Source organism: Triturus cristatus, chromosome 7 (genome assembly GCF_964204655.1).
Source record: "Triturus cristatus chromosome 7, aTriCri1.1, whole genome shotgun sequence".
In the NCBI taxonomy this organism is placed as follows: Eukaryota; Metazoa; Chordata; class Amphibia; order Caudata; family Salamandridae; genus Triturus; species Triturus cristatus.
In genome coordinates, this window is record NC_140590.1 from 1,815,333,253 (window position 1) to 1,815,345,497 (window position 12,245).

Sequence of the window (12,245 nt, forward strand, 5' to 3'; positions counted from 1 at the left end):
GACATTTTTACGTGCAAATCGTAAAACAGAAGTCCGAGCACGCAAGTACGATACGTACCGCCCGTCCGAATACACAACCACATGTAAAAGGCCCGTACGGAGAGAACGCTGTAGCACACATGTACACGGGTAAACTTGTGTCCGGATACGAGTCGTACAGCCCTCCCTCCCCCCGTATATGTCAGCACCGTACCCCCGTATGTCAGCACCGTACCCCCCCCTCCGCACCGTACCCCAGGACCGTACCCCAGCCCCCGCACCTGTACGCGCCGCACCCCAGGCCCGTCTCCCAGCCCCGTACCTGTACGCACCGTACCCCAACACCGCAGCCCATCCCGCACCTGTACGCACCGTACCCCAACACCGTACCCCAGCCCCTTATATTATTATTTATTTATTTAATCATTTGTAAAGCGCGACAGCTACCTCCAACGGAGGTGTCCCGGCGCTAGGATCCAGAGAGGGGCATGCAGAGGGTAGCGGGGAGAGAGAGACGTTAGACGGAAGTCGTGAGGTCAAACAACCAAGTTTTAAGGGCCTTTCTGAAAGGGAGTTCAGCTTTAATCTGGCATAGGTGGTTAGGCATCATGTTCCACATAGTAGCCGTTTTTACTACAAAGGCCCTCCCTCCTATTCGGGCTTTCCTAAAACGTGGAGTGGCAAGGAGGTTCAGGTTGCTGGAGCGTAAGGTTCTGGCGTTCTGATATTTTTGGAGTCTCTGTCTCAGATATCGAGGGCCAACCTCTCTGAGTGCTTTATGTGCTAGGACCAGGGCCTTAAACATTACTCTTTTTTTTACGGGCAGCCAGTGAAGGCTCCTCAAATGAGGAGTAATATGATACCTTAGTGGCACATTTCTAATTAATCTAGCAGCAGAATTTTGAATTCTTTGAAGTCTCTTCATAAGGTAGTCAGGCAGACCAATGAAGAGACTATTAGCATAATCTAGCTGGGAGGTGATAAGCGCATGAACCACCATCTTTCTGCATTCCATAGGAAGGAAATGAAGACACCTGCGAAGTGCCTTCAGTTTCCAGAAACATTGTGAGGAAATATAGGCTATTTGAGCCTTGCCAGTGAGTTGGGTGTCCATTCTAAAGCCTAGGTTCCTTGCTGAGTTGACCGGAATTGGGGGGGGGGTTGAGTTCTGCTGGCCACCAGAGTTCAGCTTGAGGAGGGGTTGGATGATTAAAAAACAACATCTCGGTCTTGTCAGTATTTAGTTTCAGGCAGTTATCAGTCATCCAAGAGGAGATATCACGGAGACACTGCCTGAACTTAGTGAAAGCATTCTCGTTATGCTCTTTGAAGGAAAAGATAAGTTGGGTGTCGTCAGCGTAAGAAACGACACGTACACCCAAGCCTTCAACAATGGATGCCAGGGGGGCCAGATATACGTTGAACAGAGATGGGCTCAGGGCGGACCCCTGCGGGACCCCCTGCGAGAGTGTCCTAACACTTGACACGTGTGGGTGAAGAAAGACTTGTTGAGATCTATCTCCCAAAAATGACTTGAACCAGCGTAGGACAGTTCCTGTAACACCTAGTGAGTGGAGCCTGTTGAGCAGGATCTTATGGGAGACCGTGTCAAAGGCCGCCGACAAATCGAGTAGTACCAGCATGGCACAGCTACCTTGATCCATAGTCTCCCGGATTGATTCAGTCACCTCCAGCAATGCCGTCTCAGTACTATATCCCGCCCTAAAACCGGATTGTGAGTCATGTAGGCAGTTATTGGATTCGAGAAAGTCAGACAGTTGCCTTTGGACCTCCTTTTCCAGAATTTTTGCAGGAGCGGGAAGCAGGGAGATAGGCCTAAAATTCTTCAGTTCCGTGGGATCAGAGTCTTCTTTTTTTAGAATAGGACAGACAAAGGCTTTCTTCCATTCTGTAGGGAAAATACCAGTGTCAAGTGAGGTATTCCAAACATTGTTCAATGTATTGTTCACTGCCGGGGCTAGAAGTTTGAAAATTCTAGCCGGGCAGGGGTCAGAGGGGCAGCCAGACTTAATTTTCATAAGATCCCTCAGGGAGGCGTCCTTTTCATACCGATGAAAGTCGGACCATTTACCAGTATGACCAGTCAGAGGCCTCTCCCGCTCATCCGTAATCGGGAAGGCAGAGTAGATGGCCGCAATTTTATCATGAAAAAAAGAGGCTAATTCCTCACACAGCGAAGGGGTAGTCGGGATGATACTTTTAAGGGAATGAGGTTTCAGAAAGCTCTCTACTATCTTATAAATCTCCCTAGGGGAGTTCTCTGCCTCCATAATTTGTTTAGCAAAAAAATCTTTCATAGTTTTGCGCTTGAGAATATGGAATTTTTTCAATGCTTCCTTGTAGGTATCCTTGGCTGAGATTTCATATTTTTTTCTCCAGATGCGTTCCAGTTTTTTACAGTGACTTTTAGCCAATTGTAGTTCGGTGTTGAACCACGGCGCTGAAGGCTTGCTCCTAACTACTTTACAAGATCTGATCGGAGCAATCTTGTCTAGGGCAGAGGTCAGCCATGTATTGAAGAGGGAAGAGTCCCTATTGGGATCACCTGAAGGAGTAGGAGTGGAGTTAGCTAATTCATTTTTCATAGCATCAAGAGTAACTTTCCTCCAATTTCTTCTTTTCTCTACAGTGGGTCCACCGAATTTGGCAGGACCTAGTGGTCCCAGCGTGAATGTGACTAGCATGTGGTCTGACCAGGTTACTGGTAAAGGTTTTTCCACACTGATGGCCCTGTCATTAGAGAAGATGAGATCTAGTGTATGTCCCGCTGAGTGGGTGGGGGAGTTGACTAATTGCACAAGATTTAAACTTTTAAGTGCATCGTCCACTAAGGAGGTTTGAGGGCATGTTGCAAGGTCCATATGTATGTTAAAATCTCCTAGTACAGTGTAGCTGGAGTAACGCAGTGATTGGTTGGCAATGCAGTCGAAAAGTGGCGACCAGTAAGAGGTCGGAGTACTAGGGGGTCTATAAATCAGAAGACCTGCCGTAGACTGATTTTTGTTAAGCTTAATTTGATAGGACATGGCCTCAATAGGATCCAGCTCTGTTATTTGTTATATGTATGCACCGTACCCCAACACCATAGCCCAGCCCCACACCTGTACGCACCATACCCCAACACCGTACCCCAGCCCCCACCTGTACGCGCCGCACCCCAGGCATGTACCCCAGCCCCGCACCTGTACGCACTGTACCCCAGGACCACACCCCAGCCCTGCACCTGTACGCACCGTACACCAACACCGTACTCCAGCCCCCCACATGCACGCACCGCACCCCAGGCCCGTACCCCAGCCCCGCACCTGTACGCACCATACCCCAACACCGTACCCCAGCCCCCCACCTGTACACACTGTACCCCAGGACCGTACCTCAGCCCCCCACATGTACGCACCATACACCAACGCCGTACTCCAGCCCCCCACATGTACGCGCCGCACCCCAGGCCCATACCCCAGCCCCGCACCTGTACGCACTGTACCCCAACACCGTACCCCAGCCCCCCACCTGTACGCGCCGCACCCCAGGCCCGTACCCCAGTCCCGTACCTGTACGCACCGTACCCCAACACCAAAGCCCAGCCCCGCACCTGTACGCACCGTACCGCAGGCCAGTACCCCAGCCCCACACCTGTATGTGCCGCACCCCAGGCACGTACCCCAGCCCCGCACCTGTATGCACCGTACCCCAGGAACGTACTCCAGCCCCCCACATGTACGTGCTGCACCCCAGGCCCGTACCCCAGCCCCCCGCCTGTACGCACTGTACCACAGCCCCCCACCTGTACGCACCGTACCCCAGGACCGTACCCCAGCCCTGCACCTGTACACACTGTACACCAACACCGTACTCCAGCCCGCCACATGTACGCGCCGCACCCCAGGCCCGTACCCTAGCCCCACACCTGTACGCACTGTACCCCAACACCGTACCCCAGCCCCCACCTGTATGCACCGCACCCCAGGCCCGTACCCCAGCCCCGTACCTGTAAGCACCGTAGCCCAGCCCTGCACCTGTACGCGCTGTACCCCAACACGTACCCCAGCCCCCCACCTGTATGCGCCGCACCCCAGGCCCGTACCCCAGCCCCGTACCTGTACGCACCGTACCCCAACACCGTACCCCAGCACCCTCACCCAGCATCGCGTATGTACGGACCTTACCTACGCGAAAAAGACTCGTACAGAACCAGGACACTGTAAAACAGCACAAGGAGGGTCAATTCGACTCGCACAACACCACAAAACATGTCTACATGACAAAATACATCTCAATGACTGACCTGGCACATCCAAACAGGCAAACAGAGGCCCTAAATCACAACCACCTCTTATAACACACCCACCAAAATTTCAACCACAAATGGACCAATAAAAAGGGCCCACACACACAACCCATGAGCCTTTGCAACAGACCCCACAGACAAACAACTGCACCTTACTTACACCTTAACTACACCTTAACTTACACACCTTCACACAACCTCCTTCACAAACACCCCCTCTTCACATTCACACACACACCGTCACATTCACACCCACACACCCACAACCATCCACACCCACACCCCACACCATGCCCACAGACAAGAATCCAAAGTTCACAAGGGCGGAGCTGGACCTCCTTGTCAACGAAGTCAACAGAACATTGGTCAGACAGACCAGCATATCCCAAAAAACTAGCCTGTGGCAGAGGATCGTCGATAAGGTGAATGCTGTTGCGCCCATCCGAAGGACCAGGCATGAATGCCAAGCCAGGTGGTACGATCTGCGCAGGGCAGCCAAGAGGAAAATGAACGAGGAATACGCCCAGGGTAACATCACTGGAGGTGGGCTGCCCCACAGACCCGTACATTACCATCCCTGGGAGGAAAAGGTGATGGCCATGCTTCCGCCGGTGGGAGTACATGGAGTCGAAGGAGTCGCAGAGCCTGGTGAGTACACAAACAACTCACGTAACATGGGGGAATGGCATCCACACCACAAATACACAAAATGCACGTAACTTCCCCCAAGCCCTCACCGCACACAACCACACTCAAAAACCACGCTCACGCCCCTAACGTCTCCATGCCCCATTCACAAATAAAGGCAATGCCATGTCCCAGGCCACACCCACCACAAACCCAAGACTGGATGTCCGGGATGCTGGGAGGGTGGGGCTCACACAATACATTGTGCAACTCAGAAGCAGACACCAATGCCCTCAGCCCATATGGCCTAGGTACATACCCATGCACCATGCCCAATGCACAGGGACTGGCAAAGTACTGACATGGTAGCTGACACTTGGCCCTGCTGTAGGCAGCACAAGGCACTCCTGTGACCACTGTACACTCAAACACCAACTCCACAAGCATAGATATCTAGCACAGGAACTCACACTCACTGTCATGCCATCATGCACCATGAGGGGACAGACACATCACCTGGGAGACCCAATGACAAATCACACTACACCCAACAGCGGGCCCGGTCACACACACCCCCTCACGCAAGCACACACCCCCGGGGCAGGCAACGGATTTACCCACACTCACAATGGACATGTGACACAACAAGACCAATCCATAGCCAAATAAGCATCCTAGCCAAAATTCTACTGGTCAAACACTCAGGAGAACATATCAATCTGTCCCCCACAACATACCCATCCCCAAGTGTACATTGAGAGGAATGCTAGGCACATCCAACTACCTGGAGGAACTGTGACAACTAAAATATGTATGAAACATGGATGTGGCATGAAACAGCATTAACATTGTCTCTCTCTCACACACAGGGCAGCGTCATCGACCTCCCCCCAACAATGGGTTGGGAACAATCACAGTCCCAGGCTCAGCGTGAAGATGATCCCACTGGCAGCGACGACTCTCACCACTCCGTGGATGACCCCGACCAACCTGGCCCCTCTGGTGCCCAAGCCCCTGCAGCACCTGCGTCAGGTACATCTGTGCCAACCCCCACCCCCATTCCTGCCACATCCCAGGAGACACCCAGGAGCCCTGCTCGCACCGAACAACAGAGCCAGTCTGACCAGGAGGGAAAAGGTTCCCCGGGCACCCAGGAGGAGGCAGACAACCCCGCAAATGCCATCCCTCAGGGGTCCCGTAGACCCGATGTGCCCACAACGGCAGGCCAGGCTCGTGTGGGCAGGGGTGGTGGGAGTGGAGGCAGGCGGAGGCGAGAACCTGACCAGCCAGCTGAGGGAACCGGTATGTCACACATACGCCACATCCTGGACACATACCGGCGTGACACCAGGGGCATCAGCCAGGTAGTTTCGAGCCTCACAGAGATGAAGGGGACCCTCGACGAGATGAAGAACCTGCAGGCCGAGCAACATGCCAGTCAACAACAACACCAAGGACGGATGGAGGCAAGACTGGCTGAGCTCCTGGCGGTGCAAACGGACATGAGCCTTTCACTCCGTCGGATCGTCGACAACATGGGCAACCCTCCCTGTGCCACCAGGCGAAGACCACCACCAGCCACAGGGAGGGAGGAGGAGGGGGATTCGTCCGACGGAGCATCACAGACATCGGCAAGGCCTGCATCTGAGGGTCCCCCCAGGAAGGTGGGTCATCCATGGAAAAGACCGTGAGAGTCAGCGGACCATCCACTTCTCCCAGGTCACCTGGCCTGGCACCTGGCCCTCTGGCGCAACAGCAGCACCTCATCCAATGAAATTCTCTGCCACATGGACTTGGTCTGACCGATGATGACCAACACCGTGGTCTGGACTCTGATAACTTCCAAAGCAAAGGATACCATCTCCCCCTGTGAACTTTGGATTCTATGCACCCGGTAGAACACCTTAGTTCATCTACCCAAAGACTTACCCCACCATAGATAAAAACTTTATTTTGTCATGAGATGTTGCTGTCATTTTGCATTAGTCCACAACATATGTGTGTGTAAATGTCAAACTATGCCTGAGTGTTGAACTAACCCACCCATCCATACCCTGGGATCTGAGTCTGGTACAGGACACACATGGGTCACAATGTATCATTCAATGCAGACATGGAGCACAATACTCACCTGTGATGGCCTCAAGCTGCTGGGGGGGGCTTGCAATACTGTGCGGACAGACCTATTTGTAACAGTATCATTAAGGCGTAGAGGTCATGCCTCATTCGGAGCTTCCCGGGGAGGGAGTCCCAGATATGTGTTCCCAGGTGGGAGAACTATGTCCTGCATGCTGGAGTACGGTGGATCAGAAGAATGGTGGCCAGGTCAAGGATGGATGCACGGAGATGGCACTATGGGGTCACGGATGACAATGGTACAAGGTTGGTTTTGGGTCGGGGTAATGGCCTGCCTCCTGAGTGTGGGTGGGGAGTCTGAAGGTCATCCTGCAGCACACAGTGATCCATTGCAGCTATCTCAGGTGGATGGTGATGTGGCTGGGGCGCGGGATGTTGCAGCTGAGGTGTGCAGATGCAGCCTGGATGTGGACAAGTTTCCCAGGAGTTAGGATGTGGCTGCTCCGTAGAGGGCAGGGCAGTATTTAACACGGATGTTGTGGTGGACCTGGTGGATGGTCCGTCTTTCCTTGGAGTGGATCTATCTGGGGATCATGTGCATAATTTAGAGGGTTTTGCAGTCTGAGGCACAGATGCTGGTGATTACCATGGCAATTCTGAGCAAGCAATCCATGATGCACACCATCTTGTGTGCGTGGACACAGGGTGCTTGTGCAGGGCTTTTGCGGGTGGGACACAAGCAGTTGACCCAGCTGTAAGGGGACAATCCTCAGATGTTGACCTCAGTCCTGTACAAGTCCTGCCTCAGGTGGCTGATGTTCTGCCATTCATCAATGGATCTCATGCAATCTTGAATATTGGAACTGGCAATGTCTGCGTCCTTGGTGAGGGTGAGGAGAACCTGCCTGTCAATGGCATACGAGTTGATGATGAGGTCGTGTGCGCATGTGATGGTGGAGAGGGGGGTCCTGGACACATTGTAGATTGACACGCTGAGAGATGATACCTGTGCCATGTACCTGACGACGACACCATACTACATGCAGAAGCCTTGAGTCCCACTCCCATGGCCTTGCTGGGGTACAGAGCCAGTGGGGAGTAGGAGGGACATGACCTGGTTGGTGTGACAGGGCCTGGAAGGCGTGGCAGCGCTGTGTAGGCAGTCGGAGTTGCACACTCATCATGAAAAGGTGTTGTGTGTGCGCTTAGTGTATGCCTGAGAGCAGGCGGGAGATTTGTGGATGGACATTGCTTGGAGGGTGTCTGCAACATCAGACTGTAGTGTGATGTGGGTCATGCAAGGACCTGAGGGTCATGCAATATGCACGTTGCATGTGCAGACGGTCCAGCCTTTGGCACCGTGTGGCCGCAACTGTGGCACAAACAAGCTGATGACAGACAAAACAATGGGTTGAGGGAGGAAGGGAGGAGCATCTTTGATGTGTGTGTGTTGCCAAATCCGGAAACTTCATGTGCCCTTGCTGCAGGGTCAGCAACAGCAGGCGGCATTTCCTGGAAACTATGCCACAAGTTCCACCCAAAGACTAGGATGTCAGAAAGGACCACTGCAACAGGTGTATGTAAAGGAAGGAGAGTCCGGTTTTCCATGGCACACCCAGAGACAAAGGATGCACAATCACCAAAGATGACTGACACCGGATCATGAAACTGAAGGGCGAGCTGCGCACAGGAAACACACCCTCAGCAGGTGTTGACGGCCCGTTGTGGGGACCAACATGCCAAAACACATACACAGCCATGGACTCTCTGCACAATAGAGAATCAAATACATGAAGAACAGCATGCAGGTTGCTAATCTACACATAGACTCATATGCACAATCTTTGACAGCTGTGCCAGAGATGCCGCATGCACAGTGGCAAGAGACCTGCATTGACAGAGATGAGGCACCTTGGAGGGTGAGGAACACCTTTATTACTCAGCCTCACACCTATGGAAATGCATCAATATAAACAGACACACAGGTCTTTTGGATGAACATGTGGGACCTACACTGGACACCCCCTTCGCACCACAGATGCAGTAAATCCATTGGACTGGCACACAACTGAAGGGGGTGAGCCAAACATCCCCTGCTGCACACAGAGAGGCTGCAATTCCCCATTGAGCCTCTTATGGGGATGTCCCACACTATGTCCACCCGTAGCATTCCTATATGTTTCATAGGGAAGTTTTACACACATTGATGCCTTCATCACAATCCACAATCCCATTACAGATGACTGTCACGAAGTGTGACTATCAATTCATGTGAGTCATGCTACATGTCATGTGCCCCATGGTGAGTCGACATGTATGCATAGTGACAAAACCTGCACAGGAGCAGTGCCCACACATTCCAAACAACTACCACACCCAAAATGGCTTGCTGCAATCCTTATCCAAAGGAGACATCTCACCATGTCCGTGCATGTAACGCTGATTCAGCACACGTTGCAATACTCATGAGGAATAGCAGGAGCACAACGATGCCACGAGCAGACAGCATGCACAACTACCTGGGGATGACAGACACACAATAAGTCAGGAAAAAGATAGTCATCCGCATGCATGGTCATGTACTCTACATGGATAAGGGTGACACCATGCTAGTTGAAAACTGAGTGAGTCAGCTAAAATGTGTGGAATGACATCATCACTCGAGTGACACATCAGAACACACCTCTAAGTCACTTAGCATACAGTCAGCTGGACACACACATTGCAACACATGCCACACAAGGCTCCAAGCGTGCACACTCAGACCCAGGGCCTCACCATTATGAGAAGAAGTTGCATATGAGCTGACTCCGGATGTCCTCCTCCTCCTCCTCCTCACTTGCCTCGTGACCAAGGCCTTCATCTTCCACGGGTGGATGTTCCTGCTCATCGGGATCCAGGATGAGTGGCACAGCTTTCTCCACTGCCATGTTGTGCAGCATGCAGCACACGAGGAAGATTTTGCAGACCTTCACCGGTGCATATGGGAGGAACCCGCCTGTCTTGTGGAGGCACCGGAATCGGCTCTTCAGGAGGCTAAACGTCCTCTCAATCACTCGCCTGGTCTGCCCATGGGCGTTGTTTTAACGGTGATCTGCAGCTGTTCTGGGGTTGCGGAGAGGCGTCACCAGCCATGGCATGTTGGGATAGCCAGAGTTCCCTACATGGAAACATCATGTAAAGAAGTGGGTCAGGAGATGCGTAACATACAAAGATACCGCTAAATACAGGACAAACAGAGTATACCCACCAACAAGACATGCTCGTTCGTTGTGCAGCTGCAGCATCATTTCTGGCACCCTGCTACGCCTCATGATGTAGGCATTGTGTGCTGACCCTGGAAAACGTGCACAGACATGGGAAATCAGCATGTTAGCAAGACACACCACAAGGGCATTGATGGAGTGATAATGTTTTCGGTTTCGATAGGCTACCTCCTGTGCCTGTGGTGGTACCAAAGCCACGTGTGTCCCATCAATGGACCCAATTAAATGGGGCATCCCTCCCAGGGCATAGAACTCACCCTTGATACCTGTCAACTGCTCAGGATTAGGAAAATGGATGAAATCATCCAGGTGCTCCAACACGGCTTCTAAAACATCATGCAGGACACGGCTGAACATGGTCTGGGACATGCCACCCACATCAGCTATGGTGAATTGAAAGGTACCGGTGGCAAAAAAATGTAGGGCTGCCATCACCTTCATCTTGGGTGTCAGCGCAGTAGGATACCTGTGTCGCGGATGGAGGTGTTGTTCAAGCTTTGCAGTCAAGTCCTCAATCAACTGTTGCAAAAAGCGGTAACGTCTTAGGCAGTCACGTTCCCTCATGGCAGCCAAGTCTGGCATTGGTCGGGGGAGAGGCGGTGCCCTGCAGATAATTGGAAGGAAGAACGAAGAGTGAGTACCTAACGACATCAATGTCAATGAACTGAGCACATGCTCAACTGCTAATACACATCAGCGAAATACAGAGTCAGGTCTGTGCTACACATCCAGGACACGTATGGCAGCCAGGTGATACTCCTACAACAAGCCAGCTACACCCGTTGATAGTCACGTTCTACATGACATGGCCCGGAACTAGCTGTGGGCCAGTTTAAGTGAACAGTCAGAGACATCACAGGAGTGACATACATCCACAAATCGGCATTGGAAGGATGTCATCTCATACAGACTGCTGGCAGCAAGCTGGATGCACAGGTCACATGTCATTGGAAATGTGCCTATCACACACATGGCAATGAAGGGGTAAACGTGAAACACGAAAACACAGACATGGATACGGCGCAGATATGTCCTCATGTCATAAAATCATCTTTGAAGCATGCAGACACACGTAACGTGTGAATCCACATGTGGCATGGTGTGCGTATATGTGTGCCATGCCCATCTACACACAGACACATGTTGGATGCAGCAACAGCAGATGCATTTGACAGAACAACACCAGCAAGCTCATGGGAACACATGCCACACACAGGACATAGTCACATTGGGGCACGCTGGTACTTAGATGTCAGGTGTTAGTGTCCCTGTCCCTGGCATCAGGGGACATTTGCGGGTGTTGGTGACTGTGCCATACCAGTGATGCAGTGCTTGACACGTTTGTACTACATGCACACATGTGCATTGTGGGAAGGGGAAGTGTGCCACAGACTGCCCCATCACACATGACATGTGTACACAGGTCATCACACATCTATTGTGCTAAAACATGAGGAGACATGTGCCACATCACTGCTTGACACACCTAGGCCCTGCACATGTAAGACTGGAATGAATATGACTTGATGTACAGCCGTGCACGAGTCTGACACCTCCATTCCATTTGTGTGCGCCTCCTATCACCTGTGTAAGCTGTGAAGCGCACCGTCCACAGGCTCTGAGGGGGTGTAAACGGTCCGTACCATCACACTGTTGTTCCCGCCGGAGTACGGGTGTGTGTACGGACCGTACACACGTACGTGTATGACCAGTGTGCACACATACGTGTACGCCCTGGTAGTCCACGTACGTGTACACACTGTTCGTACACGTACGTGTACGCCCTGGTAGTCCACGTATGTGTACACACTGGTCGTACACGTACGTGGACTACCAAGGCGTCCACGTACGTGGACGCCCTGGTAGTCCACGTACGTGTGCACACTGGTCGTACACGTACGTGTACACACTGGTCGTACACGTACGTGGACTACCAGGGCGTCCACGTACGTGAACGCCCTGGTAGTCCACGTATGTGTACACACTGG